At 41.4% G+C, this 22,864-nt stretch overlaps 1 protein-coding gene across 6 annotated transcripts in view; it reads right to left on the bottom strand.

The window, feature by feature from the left end:
- Positions 1–22,864, bottom strand: part of ARHGEF3 (Rho guanine nucleotide exchange factor 3) — a 344,332-nt gene that overhangs the window by 130,393 nt on the left and 191,075 nt on the right. The window lies entirely within an intron of this gene.

A 22,864-nucleotide genomic window follows, 5' to 3' on the forward strand; every position in this document is an offset into this window, starting at 1 on the left:
CTGGGGCTATAGATGCAAGCCACTGCATCCAGTTCTGGCACCATTTTTCTGACCTACAAATTACATTTTGAAAGGTTTCTTGGTTTAGCAGCTCATGCCTGTAATCGTAGCACTTTGGGAGGCTGAGGTGGCAGACTGCTTGAGCCCAGGAGTTTAAGACTAGCCTAGGCAACATGGTGGAACCCCATCTCTATAAAAAAATACAAAAATTAGCCAGGCATGGTGGTGCATGTCTGTAGTCCCGGCTACTCAGGAGGCTGAGGCAGGAGGATCGCTTGAGCCTGGGAGGTGGAGGCTGCAGTGAGCCATGTTTGCACCACTGCACTCCAGCCTGGGAAACAGAGCAAGACCCTGTCTCAAAAAAAAAAAAAAAGGCTTCTTCTTTCCTTCACTGTAATGGTTGCACTATCCATTCACTGTATCTACATGCATATTTATAGCTGAGTACATTTTTCCAGGTTTTGTAGGAATTTTAATGGGTTTAAGCCTAGTAATTAAATATATATTAACTGGCTGCTACCACAGAAAGTTCAAGAGAAGCAAACTCAGCTCTGAGGATACTGAGCCCCTGCCAGTGCCTGCCAAGATGCTAGAGATTATAACAATTGACAATGGTAGTCCCTGTCTGTGCTTGTGGGTTTACCTTCTGGTGAGGGGAGGAAGACAGTCAACAAGAACAACAGATGGTTTAGATAGTAACAACTGCACAGAAAGCACTTGCGGGGAGGGCAAGGCCTGCTTTAAATTGAGTTACCAGGAATGGCCTTTGCAAGGAGGTGACATTGAAAGCTGAGATCAGAACAAGGTGGGAGTCATATCTGGGGGAATAAGAAAGGAAAGAATAAACCTTGAATGTTTCAGTAGCATCAATAAATTCTGGTTTATTAGAAGGTGCCAAGAGATGGAGAGGGTGGAGGGAAATGAGGTTGGCAGGTGGGCAGGAGCCTAGACATTTGGGCCCTATAGGCCAAGGAAAGTGGATCTACATTTTATTTTAAGTCAGGGATTCTTACTTGTTTCTGTGTTATATACTTCCTGGGCAGCCTGCTGAACCCTATGGACCTCTGCTTGCAAAATGTTTTTTAAATGGCGAAGACAAAAACAAAAAAATGTAGGATTACGAAAGACCAAGGATGGGACTGTGGGGGCAGGGAGATTATGGGAGTGATTTATCCTGCCAGGGAAGAGTATTTTTATCATGGACATTGCTTAGAGTTACCAGCTTATAGTGATCATAGAAGAATAGACTTTAAGTTGACTGTATTATTGTTTTGTTTTGTTTTTGAGACGGCTGGAGTGCAGCGGTGTGATCTCGGCTCACTGCAAGCTCTGCCTCCCGGGTTCACGCCAATCTCCTGCCTCAGCCTCCCGAGTAGCTGGGACTACAGGAGCCCACCACCAGGCTCGGCTAATTTTTTGTATTTTTTTAGTAGAGACAGGGTTTCACCGTGTTAGCCAGGATGGTCTCGATCTCCTGACCTCGTGATCCGCCTACCTCGGCCTCCCAAAGTGCTGGGATCACAGGCAGGAGCCACCGTGCTCAGCCTGTATTATTGTTTTTAAATAATAAAAGCACACCACCTTGTTGCCTAAATCCAGGGCAGACTGAGCCCACATCCCTCTTGCCACCCCCTTGGTACACCTTTTTTTTTTTTGAGACAGGGTCTCACTCTGTCACCCAGGCTGGAGTGCAGTGGAGCAGAGATCTTGGCTCCCTGCAACTTTAACCTCCCAGGCTGAAGCGATTCTCCCATCTCAGCCTCCCGAGTAGCTGGGACTACAGGCACAAACCACCACACCAGGCTAATTTTTTTTTTTTTTTAAATTAGAGACAGGTTTTGCCATGTTGGCCAGGCTGGTCTCGAACTCCTGACCTCAAGGGATCTGCCCACCTCGGTCTCCCAAAGTGCTGGGGTTACAGGCATGAGCCACCACACTCAGCCCCCTTGGTACACTTCTGATTAAGAAAACTCATTACATTGAGCTGGGCATGATGGTTCACACACCTGTAATCCCAGGATTTTGGGAGGCTGAGGTGGGTGGATTGCCTGAGCTCAGGAGTTCCAGACCAGCCTGGGTAACATGGCGAAACCCTGTCTCTATTAAAAATACAAAAATTAGCCAGTCTCATAACCTGGTCTCAAGAGAGAGAGAGAGAGAGAGAGATAGATAGATAGATAGATAGATCGATAGATAGATAAAAATTAATATAAACAAACAATTTAATTAAAAATAAAATATAATTTGCAACATAAAAATCTAATTTATTAAATAACTTCTTTGTTCATATTTATTTTTTATTTTTATTTTTTAGAGACAGAGTCTCACTCTGTCACCCAGGATGGAGTGTAGTGGTACGATCATGGCTCACTGCAGCCTCAAATTCCTGGGCTCACGTGATCCTCCTGCCTTAGCTTCCTGAGTAGTGTGCTGAGACTACAGGTGTGTGCAACCATACCCAGCTGATTTTATAATTTTTTTGTAGAGATGGGGTCTTACTATGTTGCCCAGGCTGGTCTCTAGCTCCTGGCCTCAAGCAGTCCTTCCACCTCAGCCTCCCAAAGTGTGAGCCACTGTGTCTAGCCTGTTTAAATAACAGATATGGTGGCAGATCTAACCACTACTGTCATTTTACAATCAAATGGGCATACAAAATATTCTGAGATATATGCAACCAGTATAATGTGAAGAGAAAATCACAGTGGGTTCTTTTGGTGACAAAGTCACAAGTAACTGCTGATATTGCTGTGGTTTTTTGTCCTCATTTATAGAAAGGAAATGTAAATTTCAGTTGGAGGTTAGTGAAAATACAGATGTAATTTTTTTTCCAATCCAAGTTTAGAGACCCCATGGAAGCCCCTGGAAGTTACTGGAGAGTTTGACTAAGGAGTGTAATCTGATTTATGTTTCTAAAAAGATCTGCCTAATGGTTGGTGGGGGATGACGTGATTAATACGTGCCAAGTTCATTTCGTGCTCAGAAGCTGGCAATGGTCAGCTGTAAGGAAGAGCGATACCAGGGCTTCTCTTGAATCATGGCTACTAAACAGCAGAGAAGATCTGCCTTTATGAGTGGTCTCTAGGCCCACAATGAAAAGGCAATGCGGCAGAAATAAAGCACCTCCAGCCCCCTGCTGCAGGGAAAGGAGAGGAGATTCATGGCTAGGAGAGGCCCCTGTGCAAATCTGCAAAGTCTTGGAGAAAAGAAACCACGTCGGCTTTAGCTTCCTGTAAGACAAGTGTGATGATAAGCACCTCTCAGGCTTGTTATGCAGTCAGAGGGGCTGCTGCAGTATGAAGCGCCTGTCACCAGTGAGTGGTGGTCAGTGTCAGGGTGGTATCTTCCCTTTTGGTGCCTTCTGCCTGGGACTTTGGCCATCAACTTCAGAGTGGGGTGGGACATGGAGGAGTCTTAGGGGCCATCTAACTTTGAAGAAGTCAAAGTATGGCCTTAGATTGTCTAGAAAGCTTGGGGCTGGAAGGAACTGGAACCTAATCTGTCATCTAGGTTTGGTAGAAAACCAACACAAGCTCCTCAAATGCTCAAAATTTAAAACCTAGATTGCCCAGGTGAAAGCATGCAAAAGAAACAGTCTTCCTAGCAGGAAAAGCAAGGAAATTTGAGCCCAATGGAGGCTTGGGGGCAGTGGCTAAAGCAGAGGCTTCAAAGTTCCCTGAGCCCGGGATTTTCTCTCTTGATACATTTACAGAAGGGGCTATGGATCTCCCACTTCTTAAATGGAACCTGAGTATAAAATGTACAAGGGCCTGGGGACTGAGGGCTGGGGTCGGAAAGGCCTGGATCTGCTGGGCCCTCAGGAGGCTGTTCAGGGCCTTGCAGGGAGCAAAGAGTAGAGTCTGCCACTGCCAAATCCCAAAGATCCTGCCGGAAGCATCCCCTCTCCCCACAAAGCTATATAGAATGTACCTCAGACTCTTCCTCCTTTCTCTCTTCTAAAAGTGAATGAAGCCTTCTAACCTGTTGGTTTTTTTTTTTTTTTAACTCTCTCTCTACCAAATGTCTTCAATCTAATAAGCAGCAGCTCTGCTTCCACTGGTCTATAACCTATAATAGTTCCCAAATGATCCCTAAAACCTATACACAGCAACAGGATGCACTAAAATAATGGGGTTATCTCTGGCCAATCTGCTACAAAGGCAAAAACACAGATGCTAATCCACAGCTTAAAATGAAGGAGCAAATGAAAGAGTAAGCCCCTGACCCTCCCCACCCACCCACCTTTTGGGACTTTAAAAGGAATGGTATGGAGGTAAAGGCATGGTGAGGGGAGTGGGAGGGGGAGCAGGGTCAGACTGCCCTTCTGTAAGTGTGAGAGATGCAACAAAAACCTTGCAGATGACCTCAGAACCAGCCAAGAACCTCCCTACTCCACAAATCCCCCTACTCCAATGCCTACTGGTTCAGCAGAACCCAGGTCTGTTGAACAGCCAACACCAAAACACTTTTTAAAAGGGTGGGGAAATACTCTTTCCCTGAATCCCTGCTCTTGTTCCAATGGCTAAACAAAAAGCTTTTATCAGGATTATTTCACTGGGCGACATGGCATAAAGAAAGCAGTCCATTTGCAGTCTGAAGGTCAATAGGGCTGCTCTTGTTTCAATTTGTTGCTCCTCTATGAGGCCAAGGCTGAATCTGGGCCCCCCTCCGCCTGGGAACCCCCATGCCAACGTGCATTCCCTTAAAGTCTCACACAGGACGAGGCTGCTGCAGGCGGCTGACTGAGACTGACCAGCAAATTACACCTCTTGCCTTCCCCTTGACCCTGCCATTAGATTTTTTATTTTTTTAAGGTCAATGAAAATGCTATCAACACTCCTCCATTGGAAAATGTCTGTGGTTGCAGCTGAGCATGCCTGTTACAACTGCTGACAATGGATTCCCAACTTACAGGACGCAAGAGTCAAATGCACCCCCTTAGCAAACCTCCCCTAGCTTTTTCCACTTCATTTAGGCTGTGTACCCTGGGCTGATTCATTAGAATTCTTACATTCACTCCTACTCATTTGAAGAGTTTGGTTTTGTTTTTCTAGTGACTCACATCTGGTGTGCTTTAAAAAGGCAACCTAATTAAGGAACGGTCTTGTTTGCCATAAATGAAATGTAAGTGTATACAGTGGTGCCCCCTAACCATGTCTTCTAACATCCAAGGAGTTAGAAAGAAGGACTTGAAGAAAGATGGTTGTGTAAGCAAACTCAGATACTGATCTCCTATTATTAAACCAACACATTTACCTTTTTCTTTTTTTTTTTTGAGACAGAGTCTCACTCTGTTGCCCAGGCTGGAGTGCAGTGGCGTGATCTCGGCACACTATAACCTCCGCCTCCCATGTTGAAGCAGTTCTCATGCCTCAGCTTTCCGAGTAGCTGGGATTCAGGTGTGTGCCACCACACCCAGCTAATTTTTTTTTTTTTTGAGACATTGTCTCACTGTGTCGCCCAGGCTGGAGTGCAGTGGTGCAATCTTGGCTCACTGCAACCTCTGCATCCCAGGTTCAAGCGATCCTCTCACCTCAGCCTCCGGAGGAGCTGGGATTACAGGTGTGTGCCACCATGCCCGGCTAATTTTCATATTTTTACTAGAGATGGGGTTTTGCCATGTTGGCCAGGCTGGTCTTGAACTCATGACCTCAAGCAATCCACCCGCCTTGGCCTCCCAAAGCACTGGGATTATAGGTGTGAGCCACCACACCTGGCCATTTTTGTATTTTTTAGTAGAGACAGGGTTTCACCATGTTGGCCAGGCTGGTCTTGAACTCCTGGCCTCAAGTGACCCACCTGCCTCAGCCTCCCAAAGTGCTGGGATTACAGGTGTGAGCCACCACACCCGGCCCACATTTACCTTTTAATCCTCTGCCTGAAAAACCGATAGCACTCAAAACATCATGAACCTAGGGAATTTGGCACTGGAAAGGACACAATTCATCTATATTATTTTATATTTGTGGAAACTGAGACCCAGAGAGGTGAAGCAATACATACAAGGTCTGATAGCTATACAATGACAGAAGGTAAAATAAAACCCACATCTTCTAACGCATGCCAAGAAGGGAAACATTTACTAAGTGCCCACTCAAGACCAGGCAGTAAAGATACAAAGCCATATATGTCTCTCAAACTTGTCTGCCCTACAGACAGCTAAGCCAGGACACCACCATCTCTCATCAGAAAACTAAGGCAGCTTTCTACTCATCATCCACATCTACCCTTGGTTTCATAATCAACCAGAGGAATGAAAGCACAAATGACACCCCTGCCTAACACATCCCCTCCCTAGTGACTCCATACTGTTCTTAGTATAAAGATGCAAATCTTGGGCATAGCCTTTGAAGCTATGTGTGGTCTGGTTCCTGTCAACTACTCCAGTCTCACCATCTACCACCTACCAGCTGCATTTGCCTTCAAAGCAGCATATTCCATCCTGCCACAGGGCCCTTGCACATGCTGTTCCCAAGGTCACAGCTCTTTCACTCTCCTCTTTAACCTAGTTAACACCTTTCCTTCTTTCAGCTTTCACTTCCCCAGAAAAGGCTTCCTTGGCCTTTCATGACTAGGTCAAGCTCCCTGGTTAAATGCCCTAACAGCAACATGTCTCTCTTGCCTTCAAAGCTTTTGTTTTCATTTGTTATTATATTCTTGTTATGGTGATTATTAACATCTGCCTCCATAATTGGACTGTAAGTCACCAGCACCTTGCCTGGTTTGCTCACCATGTTATTCTCTTACCACCAACCAACACAGCGTGACTATAGGAGATGCTCAGTCAATGTGAATATCAATGAAAGAATGAGGAAAGAATAAAAGAATACATGTAAGGTCCTCAAGGACCTTACAGTTTAGAATGATCTTCCAAGTCACCTGTAAATCAGGAAGCTATGCAATGATCAATGCCACTTAACATAGACCTTCCTCAGAGAGTGTCTTGATAGCCCCCTCTTCAGTTATTATATTACGTATAATAAAATTTCAAAGGTTACTCAGCAAATGTCAACCTTTTGTCAAGAACATGAGACCTTCAGTCAAACATAAGCCCCCAAACTAAACAAAGCCTCCAAGGTCCCAAAGGCAATTTTGTTCTTTACTGTGGTTTACTGGGAGCCCATTAATCATTCCCTTTATTATATAAAACACAGCGATAACCCTCCCTTCATACCATCCCTATTTTCAGACACATTCTTCATGAGTTGCCAGAAGCTGGTTCATTTCTCATTTCAGACACTCCTCCACTTCCCTGTGGGGACAGCGAGCAAATGGCAGGCCTATTTCCACAACCTGACAATAATTTAAATGAAATCGCAGCCTCAATTTCTGGTTGTATTACAGAGAGGGAACATCATCAAGGCACATAACAAAACTTAAACAGCAACCTAGAAGAGAACATGCTACCACAGTGCACAGATTGGTTAGAAAGGAGAATGATTCCGCTACGGCAAACAGAGCAGAGCAAAACACAGCAAGTTGTCAACAGCTATGAGAAATGCACATCAGAAACGTGCTTACGATGAAACCTTCTTTTCTATGTGAAGGGAAAACCACATGAAATATCAAATGTAAAGGAAGATAATTTTTAATTTTTTAAAGCCAATGTTTTTCAGTTACACATAATATTCAAATTTGTGAAAACTCACTGTATCCAAACCATGTTAAAAAATATGTTTTTAAAAGGTTTTTCTCTCCTCTATGGAAGTTAGTAAATTACTGTGCCTTTAATGACATTTAGGCATGTGGCTAGCGAGGTGTGATCTGTGAGCTTGGACATTGTTATGAACAGAATATTTGTGTCCCCCTGAAATTCATATGTTGAAATTCTACCCTTAATGTAATGGTATTGGGAGGTGGGGCTCTTGGGAAGTGTGTAGGTAATGAGAGCAGCACACTCACAACCCAGAAGAGGGCCCTCACCAGAGCTGGAACCCTAATCTCACACTTCCAGCCTTCAAAACTGTGAGAAATCAATTTCTGTTGTTTATAAGCCACCCAGGCTATGGTATTTTGTTATAGCAGCCCAAAGTAAGACAGACATCCTATTCAAAATGCAATCACCTCTGTTAGCTGTAGGTGAATCATTTGCCTTTTGGGTTATCTGCAAATGAAAAAAAAAAAATGAAATAAATTAGCCAAGTGTGGTGGCCTGCACCTGTGGTCCCAGCTACTCAGAAGGCTGAGGCAGGAGGATTGCTTGAGCCCAGAAGGTCAAGGCTGAGGTCAGCTGTGATCATGCCATTGTACTCCAGCCTGTGTGGCAGAGTGAGATCCTGTCTCAAAACACAAAACAAAACAAAACAAACCCCACCTTTCTTTATTAGCATGATTAAGCTGCGTAGATCATCAGGTCCATTTTCAGGTCCATTCAGCACCTCCTGTTTAGTTTTTCCCTGTCTTGGAAGCTTATAATCAATAAAAGGTATTTTCAACCAAAACCTTATTTACCTTTTCCGAGTAAAACAAGCTAAACACACAGGGTAAAAGGGAGACTAAAGATGGTGGGTTAGTATGACCGGTGCCCTGCGTCATGTTCCTAGGGGAGGCTGCTCCACTCACCCCGGACAGAAAGCAGGGAAGCATTCCACCTTGTCCAGCAGGGAGAACCTGGCACATTCCTACCTCCAACAGTGCTGGGTCTCCTCAAAGTGGCTCCTGTATTTTTTTCACAATATTGAGAATGCTCAAGTGGCAAGGCTTACTCATATTTCAATGTAACAGCCAGAACATATTCTGAGTGAGATATAAAAGATGTACTGGTACTCTGCCATTTCTATATCATCTAGAATATACTCCTTTCCACAAGTTTGGATAAACAAGCAATGTATGTTGATTGATAACTCCTTACAAGCATCTTTCATTCTGTAACCACATGGTGGGCACCAGGCATAGTGTTGTGCACTCAATAAACACCCGTTAAGTGGAAAGGAATTGAGACTGCAACAGTGGGATGTTTTTCATTTTAATAGAAAATTTCCATTCCTACCACTATCCTGAGAGATCTTTCCATACCAACTGAGTTAAGTGTAGCACTGGTGTTAACAATTCCACATTCATATGAGATCATGTGTATATTTCACATTCCTTCTATCCTCTTGTCTTTAGCCTGACTTATTTATTAGCTCATAAAAGCCTGGCATTATTTTTACCTATCTTGCTTTGTATATCACAAGGTCTCTTCAGGTAGACCTTGATTTTCCTTTTGTTGTACTGGTTTTCTTTAAAAATGAGGGAAGGCAAATATGTATATAGAGGAAGACATGTTCTTAAAATGTTGCCAAGATAAATCCAGTTCATGTTTACAGTAACCTTCCAAAGACAGCATGTAACATATGAACAACCAAGTAGCCACTCAATCATTTATCCAACAAATGTTTATTGGACACACAATGCCAGACACTGCCCCAGATGTTGATAATATGGCAAAAACAACAAAATAAAAATTACATTCTACTGTGAAGAGACAAATATAATAAATTTAAAAAATACATAATGTGGCAGGTGATGATAAAGGCTATGAAGAAAAAATAAAGTCAGATAAGAAGAGAGGGGAGTGCTGAGGAGTTAAAATGCTATTTTTTTTTTTTTTTGAGACAAGGTCTTGCTCTGTCACCCAAGCTGGAGTACAGTGGAGAAATCATGGCTCACTGAAGCCTTAACCTCCTGGGCTCAAGCAGTCCTCCTGCTTCAGCCTCCCAAGTAGCCAGGACCACAGGCACACCACCATGCCTGGATAATTTTTATATTTTTCATAGAGACAGGGTTTCGTCGTGTTGCCCAGGTTGGTCTCGAGCTCCTGAGCTCAAGCAATCCTCCCGCCTCAGCCTCCCAAAGTGCTGGAATTACAAGTGTAAGCTACCGCGCCTGGCCTGGAAATGCTATTTCACATAGTGGGACAGAGGAAGTCTAAGAATATTTGAGCAGAGAACTGAAGGAAAATGAGGAAGACCAGGTTGGAGGCCCTAGACATCCAGCCACTCTGGAAATGAAGAGGGCATGACCATCTGGAGGAAGTGATAATGGTGTGATTCTGGCTCTATTTATCAAACCCATCACCCTCTTGATCACATCTGCTTGGATATGAATCAAACTTTACAGAATAAAATCAATAGCAAAGGCATTTTGTTAAATACTTCTACTAATAACAATGTACAGAAGTGGCTCATTTAAAACAACCTCGTTCTCCCCAAAATGGAACAGTACCCCACAACCACTCTACATTAACAAAATGAAAGGTCCTCTCTAGATGTAAAAAAACCCTAGTGATGTTTCTTTGAAACTCAATGCTTCTAGATCCTAATGCCTAACTGTAAGGAGAGCACAGATGCAAAGCCCACCATAGAGTATAATTTCTCAAGGTTGGCTTTTACATAAAATAAAGTGAAGCACCTTCCCGACTGAACCTTTGAGTTAACCAGCTAAAAGCAAATAAGTTAATTTCAAGGATATTCTTTTTTTGTTTTTGTTTTTGTTTTTCGAGACAGAGTCTCGCTCTGTCACCCAGGCTGGAGTGCAGTGTGGTGCGATCTTGGCTCACTGCAGCCTCCACCCACCCTGGGTTCAAGCAAGTCTCCTGCCTCATCCTCCCAAGTAGCTGGGAGTACAGGCGTGTGCCACCACATCCGGCTAATTTTTATATTTTTAGTACAGACGGGGTTTCACCATGTTGGCCAGGCTGGTCTCGAACTCCTGGCCTCAGGTGATCTGCCTGCCTCAGCCTCCAAAAGTGCTGGGATTACAGGCATGAGCCACTGCGCCCAGCCAGTTTCAAGGATATTCTAAGAGAGAAAAATATTACCAGAAAAGAATCCATAGTAAAATTTCTTTCAAAACCAACCAAGAGTCAGAATTGATCCTTTGGAAAAAGGAGAAAAACAACCATGGGTACAGCTTAGATGCGCCTTCTCTGTGCTTGGATAACTTGTTTCAGAAGCAAGAGTGCAACCCCCACTTGTCTGCAGATGAATGAGTCTTAAGTTTAGCTTCTTTCAGTGGCCCGTGTATGACGTATGGCAGAGCTCAGTAAATGCCAGTTGATTGAATTAGTGGATGCGCTGAGTGAATGCACTAAAGAATGAACAAATTAACTCATTAATTCTAAAACAATATTTTCTTCAATGGAATTTATATAGAGCTGACCAGCAAAATCGTCCCTTTCCTCTGCCAAATAAAGACAAAGAAGCTCTTTAGATTTATTGATTTTAGTGCTGAGTAGAGGATTCCAGTTTTGGAAATTGATATTTTGAGGTACGTGAGGAGTTAAAAAAAAAAAAGTTCCATTTACAGTATTATAAGGGGAAAAGGTCAGTCTGTTGGGAATAAACCCATTCAGGTTTCCCTGCAGGATTGCTAAGGAGTTAATCCAAACCTGGCATTGTGACCACTGAAGATAAGCCCGTGATTTCGTTTCAAATGTTTCACCTTCAATATCAGTCATGAATGTTATGCTTGTAGAGAAACCACCTGCTCATACTGAGTCAGCTCTCTCCGTAAAATGATCAGCACATCGCAGGGTAAGTTAAACAGCAGGGTAGAGGAAGACACACAAACCACGAGAATTCTCCTGGTCACTTCATTCTTTTAACATTTCTCTGAAGTTACCCAAGAATTTCAGTGTCCGTCAAGTAATGTAAAATTCTATGCATGGTAAGATCAAGGGCAAAAGTCAACATATCTCCTTCTCTTCACAGAGAACAGGTATCAGACACAATTGAGAAAAGTAAGAAAAACAGACAAACAGCTTCTGCAATTGAAACCAGGAATATATAACCAGATCAAAGATGAGGCTTGATATAATTACATAAATCATTTAGGGGTAAACTCAATTAGCTGGGCATGGAAGCCCAGATGAAACTTCCTAACCAGTATTATTTACATAATTTTCAGGTGGACAGACCCAGGCTCCAGCCTGGAATAAAAATCAGAAACAAAAGTATTACTTTCTAGTGACTTCTTACAGCAAAAATCTCAGTCAAAATAGTATTAATGATAAACTGAATACATTTTAAGGCAGTTGAAAGGTAAAACTTGTCAATATAACATTCTTTAAATTCACAACTACAATTTATATATATATATTTTTTAAATTATGCATGACATAGAAGGAATATACTTCTGGATATATAAGTTTAAGAGTTACAAACACTGTTATTTAAATGAAGTGTACCTTACTACTTGCTCTGGGGTGTAGAGATAGTCATTGTTTGTTATTGGGAAGTATTGGACACAACAAAAATGTTTCTCAGTGGAGAACTGCATTAAAAATAAACTATACCCATCTGTTTTATGCAATAATAAGCAGCAGTTTAAAAGAATAAGATACAGCTTACACTAAATTAATGGATAAACAAACTGTGGTACATCTATACAATAAAATATTTTTCAGTGATAAAAAAGTAGTGAATTACCAAGTCATGAAAAGACATGGAAAAACCATAAATGCATATTACTAAGTGAAAGAAGTCAATCTGAAAAGGCTATATACTGTATCCTTCCAACTATATGGCATTCTGAAAAAGGCAAAAGTATGGAGAGAGTAAAGAGATCAGTGATTGCCAGAGGTTAGTGAAGAAGGGGAGATGAATAGGTGGAACAGAGGATTTTCAGGGCAGTGAAAGCATTCTGTATGAAACCATAATGGTGGATATGTGTGATTACACTTTTGTACAAACCCATGGAATGTACAAAACCACAAGTGAACTCTAATGTAAACTATAAACTTTGGTTGAAAGATGATGTGTCAATGGAGGTTCATCAATTGTGAAAAATGTGCCACTCTGATGGAAACTGTTGATAATGGGGGAGACTATGTATACATCGACTTGGGGGCATATGGGAATGCTCTGTACTTTCTGCCTAATTTTGCTGTGAATCTAAAACTGCTCTAAAAAAAAAAGTAAAGTCTACCCTATATAGAAGAAAAACTTAAAGACAAGGCATTCCTCCTTTTGCTTTCGGAGGATGCCCTATTCTGTAACTGAATAGCTTTCAACATACTATCTCTTCTCACAGCAATAAAGAAAGAAAGAAAATCTATTTAAAAGGGAAAAAAGCAAGTTGAAAATTAAAATAAAAACAATGACAACATGTCCTTAAAAAGCCATCACAAACTAATTTTTACATATCTATTTATCTATCTATCTAACTCTATCTAAATATCTGGAAGGAGACAGTACACTGATTATTACACCTAAGGAGGTAAGTGGGACTGGGGCATGGTGGAGCCACTGTTGGCTCTATCTCTGCTGTTTGATTTTTAAATGATGAGAATGTATACAGTGTTACTTGTATAATTAAAAATAAAATTGTTTTTCTCTTTAAAATACTCACTTTATATTTTATGCTAAAGAATTTGACAGTAAATGAAAGATATGACATTTTACCCCTAAACACTTCCATATTCATCTCTAAAAAATAAAATATTTTTCTATCCCCAAATTATTTTTTCAACAGTAGAAGCAGAAAAGACTTTCTACTAAAATACTGAGGTGGCTCAAGTTATCTGTTTCAAAAAGCAATGTGTAGATGGGCAGATGAAGCATTAAAAAACTAAAAACTAAAAACAAAAACAAAAAACAAAGGTTAAAAAAAGCAATGTGAAGGACCAGTAAGCTAAGCTGTTCTCAAGGAAAAATCTAAACACCAAGTGCTGAGAACTGACTTCATGACTATTACATGGTCTTCCTAAAAACAACTTTTATATAATGTTTTACATTCTTACCTTCACTAACACTAATAATCTCATATACCAACAGGTCAAAATCTATTATTCTTACATTTTTTGCAGTCATTTGTATTACAAATGTAATATAATAGAAAAGCTTATCATAACAGATTGAGTGTCTTAAGCAGGGATTCATAATCTAGAATTCTCAGACCCTCAAGAGTTCACTGAATAAAATTCAGGGCATCTTCAAGCTTAGATGGAAAAATGAGATACATCTTTATTTTCACCAATGATTGAAATTTAGTATTTCTTTCCAGTATGAATGGAGGCTACAAATCACAGAAGCGTTCTCAGACCTGTGACTGTCAACACAGAAATCACTATATTTTCAAATGACAGTGTAGTTGGTGTAGGTATTTCAAAATATCATTTATTCTTATTCTTATCATATCACTGAAGGTGTATTAGTTATTAGACTTGTTGCCAGATGTTACTTAATGCATTAAGAAGCACATGCTCTAACCACAAATTTGTTTTTAAATATTTTTATAACTATATTTCAACATAACTGGTTTGCTGTAACCTTGTGAATTTTGCTTTGGGCACATATAAACAGTCTTTGTGGGGAAAGGGGTGTTCATAGGTTTTGCAAAATACCAAAGCTCAGGAATCCTTACAACTTAATCTCCTCATCCCCACAATTCCATTCTCCCAATCTAAGGACTATCCACAATACAGTGTATGCTCTTCCATACTTCTTCCTTTATATAGATAAATGTATATAAACATATAGGAGCATAACGTATATAGCATGTGTTCTGTAACTGCATTTTACACTTATATTCTGAATGCATTTACAAGTCTATATAATTTGGATATTCATGCTGTTTCCAGTTTTAGCTATCATAAACAATGCTGTAATAAAAATCCTTATATACCTCTTTTCATATACTTTTTTTTTTTTTTTTTTGAGATGGAGTCTTGCTGTGTTGCCAGGCTGGAGTGCAGTGGCACGATCTTGGCTCACTGTGACCTCCCACTCCCTGGTTCAAGCGACTCTCCTGCCTCAGCCTCCTGAGTATCTGGGATTGCAGGCATGCACCCCCAAGCCCAGCTAATTTTTGTATTTTTAGTAAAGACAGAGTTTCACCATGTTGGCCAGGCTGGTCTTGAACTCCTGACCTTGTAGTCCACCCGCCTCAGCCTCCTAACGTGTTGGGATTATAGGCGTAAGCCACTGTGCCTGGCCTCATATACTGCTTTTTAAAATTACATGATCAATTCTATTTATGGAATACTTGTATTAATAACAAAGACCCTTGAACTTAACAATAAAGTTGATTTTGTATAATAAAATCAACAGCAACAATAGTTATTTTTTTGTGCTCACGATAGGCCGGGTACTAAGTACTTTACATAAATTAACTTTTTATTTTATTATTTGTTTGTTTTTAAATGAAGACAGGATGTTGCTCTGACACCTAGGCTGGAGTGCAGTGGCATGATCTTAGCTCACTGCAATTTCTGCCTCCTGGGCTCAGGTGATCCTCCCACCTCAGCCTCCCAAGTAACTAGGACTACAGGTGCATGCCACCACACTCAGCTAAGTTTTAAATTTATTATTTTTTTTAAAACATCAAACAAGTTTTACTTTTGTGCTATGTGTTTATTTTTTTAACTTTTAAGTTCAGGCTTATATGTCAGGTTTGTTGCATAGGTAAACATGTGTCATGGGGGTTTGTTGTAGAGATTATTTCATCACCCAAATATTAAGCCTAGTACCCATTAGTTGTTTTTCCTGATCCTCTCCCTCCTCCCTTCTCCCCAGCTCCACTCTCTGATAGGGCCCAAGTGTGTGTTGTTCCCCTCTATGTGTCCATGTGTTCTCATCATTTGGCTCCCACTTATAAGGGAGAACATATGGTATTTGGTTTTCTGTTCGTGCGTTAGTTTGCTAAAGATAATGGCCCCATCCATGTCCCTGAAAAGGACATGATCTCATTCTTTTTTAATGGCTACATAAATTATTTTGTAGAGACGAGGTCTCACTATATTGCCCAGGCTGTTCTGGAACTCCTGGGCTCAAGCAATCCTCCAGCCTGAGCCTCCCAAAGTTTTCGGATTATAGGTGTGAGCCACCTCACCTGGCATGAATTGACTCATTTTTATCCTTACAACTTTAAGGCAGGGCATTGTTACGATTTCTGTTTTACAGGTGAGGAAACTGAGGTACAGAATGATGTTCACTCTCTAACCTCCTGAAGTTTGTAATTCTGGTGATAAATCCCAACAAACAGGTGTTCTGGGGCACAAGCACCTTCATTTAACAAGGGCCCCATCAAGGTCACTTTGAGGGGGAATGGGAAAAGGTGAATATGCTAACTTACACTTTGTTATATCATTCACATCCGAGAGTGTGTCCTGAAACTCCTTGGAATTTCTTTGTCACTGTGCTTTTCAAGAAGTGTGTCAAAGATAAAAGATCACAGCAACTATTATCTACCACCTAATCTATTAGGCCAAAGGCAAGATGCAATATGTCTATGTGAACGCTCAAAGCACAAGTAAATTTGCCATCAGAGGCGGCAGCGTCAGAACAACCATTGGACCAAACATAGGGTATCTGCTACCTTAGGCCCAAACAATTTCACAGACAGCAAAAATAGACCATAAACCCAAAACAAACAAACAAAAAATGCCAACAGGTTAAATATAAGCATGTGTTAATGAAGACCCAATCTCAGCTAGAGGCCTGGTCTCCTCGGTGATAAGAGCATTATTAACCTCTCCCACATAATTCATCAAGGCCCCATGCTGGCCAGGGCGAGGCTAATCTCCCCAGTTAGCAAGTTCCAGAACAGACCAAGAGAAACAAAACCACAGAAATGGTATCTTTTTTAATTATCTGGACTCTGCTGAGCAGAGATAAAATAAATCTCGCTGCTATTCCGTGCCTGGTTTAACATATCCTGGCAATGAAACACCATTTAGCTTAACTGAGACAGGAAAGCTTTTTTCCCCCTCTTCTATATCAATGCTTGTGCTTTGGGCATGCACATGACAGGATAAATAACTGGAGTGCACAGTTAATGGAAATTTGGGGATGCCTGTCATAAACCTCAAAGCAACTTTGCCAATAAGACCAGCTAAAAGCACTAATCATCCAGCACTGAAAGCCAGGGAGCCAAAAGCTTTCTTCTCCTCTCCTGTCCTGGAGGTGGTGTGGGGAGGCTGTGGAATCGAACCATCCTGGGCTTAAATTTACATACTGTGACTTTGAACTAATTGTTTATCTCTCTGGCTCTCAGTTACCTCATCTGCAAAAAGGGTATGATACATTCCATTGTCACAGGACAGTACCACTGTGAGAATTTAATGAGGTATTTGGAAAGCACAGAGCATATGAATGCTTAATTCATATTAGCCTGCTATAGGATGCTATTTACTAATATAATAACTATAATTAGCACTGTGATTGGGAGGACAGGCCTGCGACTCAGATCCAAAAGCTATGGTATTTGCTAGCTGTAAGGCCTCAGGCAAGTTTATAACTTCTATCCACTCCGTTTGCCTCATCTCTAAAGGGGTAATATGAGGATTAAATAATAAAATGTATAGTAGCACAGTGCCCATCACATAGTAGCACTAAATCAACAGTAGCTGCTCTTGTTGCTATGTATCTAATGAGTCTCTCACAGCCATGCTGCATAAGGAAGGACTCTATAGCAATTTGGTCCCTTCCTCCCTGAAATTCTGATTAATATTAATCCCAGGAAAACCACGCTAGTAAGAATAATACTGAGCATCTCAGAAACACCCATGTAAGTAACTCAATCTGAGACTCATTCATTCATTCATTCACCCATCCTAGACATATTTATGGAGCAACTATGATGGACACTATGTATTTGCTTTGAGGGAATTCACAGGCTATTGGTGAATTTGCAAACAGATCACATCTATACCATATACTATAACAAAAATCAGGAACAGCCTTCTGTACCCGAGTGATTGAAGTCCAAAAGCCTTCCTGGCATCACACATCTGAGATAAATATGTTCATATCATCTTCTGCCTTAAATTTTAAAAATTCTATCCCAAGCCCCCTTTTTTTTGAAATGCTACTGACTTTTTTAACATTTATCTGTCCCTTTCTTTCAATTATTCATACAATAGAAGAAACTTCAAGCATACCTTCGTTCAATATTTATTCAGCACCTGCTACGGACAAGGCCTTGTGCCAGGTGCTAGGGATGTAAAAAGAGTGGAACACAGCCCTCCCTGTGAAGGGCTCACAGCCTGCCTCTGAAGGTGAAATGGAAGCAGGCATCACAATGCTGGGTGATAAAGGCTAGGATGGGGACACAAGCTTGTGAGAGTGGGGTGGTGGTGGTGGTAGGGAATGGCTGGAGGGAGAGGTATAAAGGAATCCTGGGAAGTCTGGGAGCTTCTTAGAGGAGAGCTAGATATGAAGGGTAAGGGGGCATGAGCCAGGTGAAATGCGGGGAGAAGAAACAGCATGCATTCCACAAACGGGAGAATAGCATGTGCAGAGGCCCAGGGACAAGATGGAGCATGAGGAGTTTGAGAAACTGAAAGAAAACCAGCATGGTTGGCCTGCATGTGTAAAAGGTGGAAGGGAGTGGTTCAGGAGGTGGGCAGGGGCCAGACGGTGCAAGGCTTTGGAAGCACAGTCTGGGAACCTGGAGGCAGGCATGACAAGATAAAATTTACACTTGGAAAGATGTCCCTGGCTGATACATGGAGGGCAGACTACAAAGAGGTAGGGAGGCCAGTGAGGAGGCCACAGAGATGCTGAATACTGCTCGGCCTCAATGAGGGTCTTGCAGTCATGTTAGTGAGCTCCAGAAGAGCCTCCTCCACTGTTGGCAGACCATAGCTCAGCTCTTCCTCAACTTAGGAAGAGAGGGAAGGGGTGAGATTCAAACATTTGCCACCTGGATTTCTGTGTAGATTTCTCAAAGGGGACAGAAGAGTGGTTGTAACAACAACAATACATGGATCTCAAAAGCACTGAGAGCTGTGAGCACATTCTTCCCAAGTATTCCTTGCCAGGAGATTAAACAGGGCTCATCGTGATGGTTGCAAATCAGCAAAAAAAAAAAAAAAAAAAAAAAATGCAGGAAGAATGTGAACCCCAATCCTATCCCACCCCAAGTGATGGTCCAGCCATGTGCTCCCATGGGAAAGCCCCACCAGCATAGAAAAGATGCCCCACCACCAGCTCCATCGCCACCAGCTCCATCCCCACCAGTCAAGAGAGGCGTGTGGGCCCTGTCAGGGGCTTTCCTAAAGGGTGGCAGGATGGGTGGAGGGGGGAAGTAAATGTCCCATCTCAAGTCATAGTCTTAGCAAGGGACTGGTCATGCAGTGGGAAGAGAGAAGGGCCAGGGAAAGCTGAAAACAATCTCCCATGCCTGTGAGATTCCACACAAGATACTCAACAGCTCTAAACTTCATTTCCACTTCCCTGCCAGAAGCAGAGGATAAACCTATTCACAGATTGTAAAAATATTCACACTCTTTCAGCCAGGAATTTCATATCTCAAACTTTATCCAACTGATAAAAGAGATTACACAAACATGTTCCTGGATGCCCATCAGCATTACTTATAATAGCGAAACGTTGGAACTTACCTAAATACCCAGTAAAGGGTTGGTGGAATAGATTTAAATGAACACATTTGATAAAGTACTCTATCGTTATTAAAAATAATATTCTTACAGAATATTTCATAATATGATGACACGTTCATAATATAGTAAGTGAAAAATTCATGAATAAATTAATTTGTACTATAATCCTTTTTTTGTTTTTTTTTTGAGATAGGGTCTTACTCTGTCACCCAGCCTGGAGTGCAGCAGCACAATCACAGCTCACTGCAGCAACCTCCCAGGCTCAATCGATCCTCCCACTTCAGCTTCCCAAGTAGCGGCGACTACAGCCATGCATCACCATACCTGGCTAATTTTTTATTTTTTTTGTAGAAACAGGATCTCCCTGTGTTGCCCAGACTGGTCTCGAACTTCTGGGCTCAAGTGATCCTCTCGCCTCGGCCTCCCAAAGTGCTGGGATTATAGGCCCACTATGCCTGCCCGGTCTCAATTTTTAAAAACTGTGTATGCTTATATAAATGTTAAAAGCTGGTTAAAAATATATATGCTCTTTAGGGATACATGTCCATAGCAAATTTATGGACATGCAAAGCAGAAATAAACATCAAACTCCGCAAAGCAAAGGTTTTTGCAAGGGTCTTTGGCATCACTGTTTAGGGCGTATTTCTTCAGTTGCATTGGTAGCTACATGGGGTTTTCTATTATCTTTATACCATTTGTATGTCTGAAATATTTCATAATGAAAAAAATTAAAGGTTTGTATATAATGACAGCAAGGAAATACATCAAAATGTAGCTATGGCTTTGAGGTGGGATTGTCAAACTATTGTTCACATTTTCCAATTTTTCTAGAGAACGTATATTCCTTTTTATTTTTACATTACTTTATCATTGCAGGCTATTTTTATTTCCACCCAGAGCTCATTTGTTTTATGAGAAAGAATGTCTGGTGCTGAGCTGTGCTCTGCAGCAGGAGCTCTGGCACCAAGGGCCTTTCCTGTGGTGACATGAGCTACAGCGTCTCTCGCCCATTAGAATTTAAACTAGAAAAGTGCTGTGGGGGAGGCAAGCTCCCTGAAACCATCCTACTCATATCCTCTGACGTGAGGGGAGATTTGTAGGTGGCTGCTGGGAGCCTTCTCCACTCGGCAGATTGCTCTCAAAAGTGTACGTTGCTTTTTATTTTCCCTCAGAAATAGTTTGTGTTCTAACCCACCAGGAAGTTGGGGGCCCAGTCAGGGGATTGGGTGAGGCGGTGGGAAAAAATAGTGACCGATTATATCATCAACTAGCATTGACTCTCCAGTCAGAATTCATTTTCCACCAAGTGCTGGGAGTGGAGGGTCAGAAAACAATTATTTGGAGATACGTCACCCATCACCGAGCTTTAAGACCCTTCCAGTTTCCTCTGTAAGAGAAACTCTTAACAGGGGTCTTGGCTGGGATCCATAAATCCCCTGAAATCACACATCAATTTTGTAAAATTTCCTCTGCTATCAACAGATTCCGGAAAGAGTTAAGTGATGCATCCCCCCAAACAATCGAGGATCCCTGTTCTGTAAGAATAACGTCAGTCATCCTGAAGGGTGTCTGAGTGATGATAACAAATAAACATTCTATAGGGCCACGGAATCAGGCTGCACAGTAACAGGTGAGTGGCCGGCAGGCAAGCAAAGTTTCATCTGTATTTATAGCCACTCTCCATCTTTCTCATTACCGCCTGAGTTCCACCTCCTGTCAGATCAGCGGTGGAGACTTTAGATTCTCATAGGAGCACACACCCTATTGTGAACTGCGCATGCAAGGGATCTAGGTTTTGGCTCCTTGTGAGATTCTAATGCCTGATGATCTGTCACTATCGTTACCCCCAGATGGGACTGTGTAGTTGCAGGAAGGCAAGCTCAGGACTCCCACTGATTCTACATTATCATGAGTTGTATAATTATTTCATTATGTATTACAATGTAATAATAATAGAAATAAAGTACACAATAAATGTAAAGTGCTTGAATCATCCTGAAACCATCGCCTACCCCACCCGGTCAGTGGAAAACTGTCTTCCACGAAACCGGCCCCTGGTGTCAAAAAGGTTGGGGACCACTGCTATAGGGCACTTACTTTTTAATCAAAGGGGGATATAGTCTGTGTTAATATTTCTCAACTTTAAGTCCCAGATACATTTCTTTAAAAGAGGTATACATTAGGCAAGTTCACTGTTTTGTTTTGTTTTTTAACCCATCAACAATATTTATCAAGAATCTACTGTGTATCTAGCATTGGGCTGGGACTCAATGAAAACTTGAATATGATCCCCAAAGACCTGTCCCCTCATCTAGCAATTTCTTGTTCAAAGCACACATCTGGCGAATGTCTTACAACTTATTAAATGGAATAAAAATTGAGAGTTACTCATATTACTTTCCCAAACCCTCGCATCCTCTGGTATGAGTCATTCATTGGGACCCGCCTTTTTTTTTTTTTTTTTTTAAGATACTTTCCACTACACATAGAAACAGTCCAAAAACAACTCTTCAGTAATACTGCCAGTTAGCTCAGGGACAGTGACTCTATTAGATATCATCATTTAAATGCACAAAGATAAAGTTCCTTTGAGTAGCCCACAGAGGCCATACACTTATTAGAGCAATTGATTTATTGGATTCGGATATTCATTTCACCATTGTTGCCTTTATGGCAAAACATCTTCTCCTGTGTGGCTCTATCTACCATTTAGTTCCATTCAACTCATCTCTCCTGAGCGCCTACTGGGAGAAAGTTACTTAAATTTAGTCACACTCCCTCCATGGCCACATCTAGATCTGTCACACCCTCTGTCATCTCCATATAACTCTAATGGTCAGTGGAATCTGCAAAACAGCAGTTTTCATGTTCCTCCAACAGCTTCTAGAATTCTTCCAACTTCTGCAATTATTATAATACTATGTGGCAATAAATGGTGGAAACTCAGCCCTGTTTGCCAAGATTCAGGAAAAATGCCAGGTAAATCAGAAATGAGTCTGTCCAAAGCTGAGTCCCTAAGCATAGGGATCGGCCATGTTGGTGGTAATGGGGTAGATTTATCTTCTATACAAGTCTCTTTAATGTGACAAAACATAACATATGAGATGGTTAAGAAAAAAGGAAATATCATCCGTAGCTGCACAAGGAGAAAAGAAGCCAAGTTATCCACAGTCTTGTGACCTTGATGGGAAGTCAAGGCCATTGATGACAATCAAGACAAAAATCAAATCACAATTCATAATTGTAAATAGTCCTTTAATACAATGTTAGTGGTTCTTCGATAGAAAGCATCTAGAGACATGCTTTCCTGAAAAATGGATATCAATATATACTTGGGGAAAAACGTAAGACAAGGCATAATCTTAGAAGTGACCTGGATTGAAGTCTTGCCTGAGTCATTACACCTCCAGGGCTTCCACTTCTTTATTTGCAAAGTGAGGGGACTGGAATACATACATGGTGGCTAAGGGCTCTGTAAATTCTGACAGTCTTTAAATTCTGAAAATCTTTAAATTCTAAAAGTAAACTTCCGTAAAATTA

Source organism: Pan paniscus, chromosome 2, assembly GCF_029289425.2.
Source record: "Pan paniscus chromosome 2, NHGRI_mPanPan1-v2.0_pri, whole genome shotgun sequence".
Classification (NCBI taxonomy): Eukaryota; Metazoa; Chordata; class Mammalia; order Primates; family Hominidae; genus Pan; species Pan paniscus.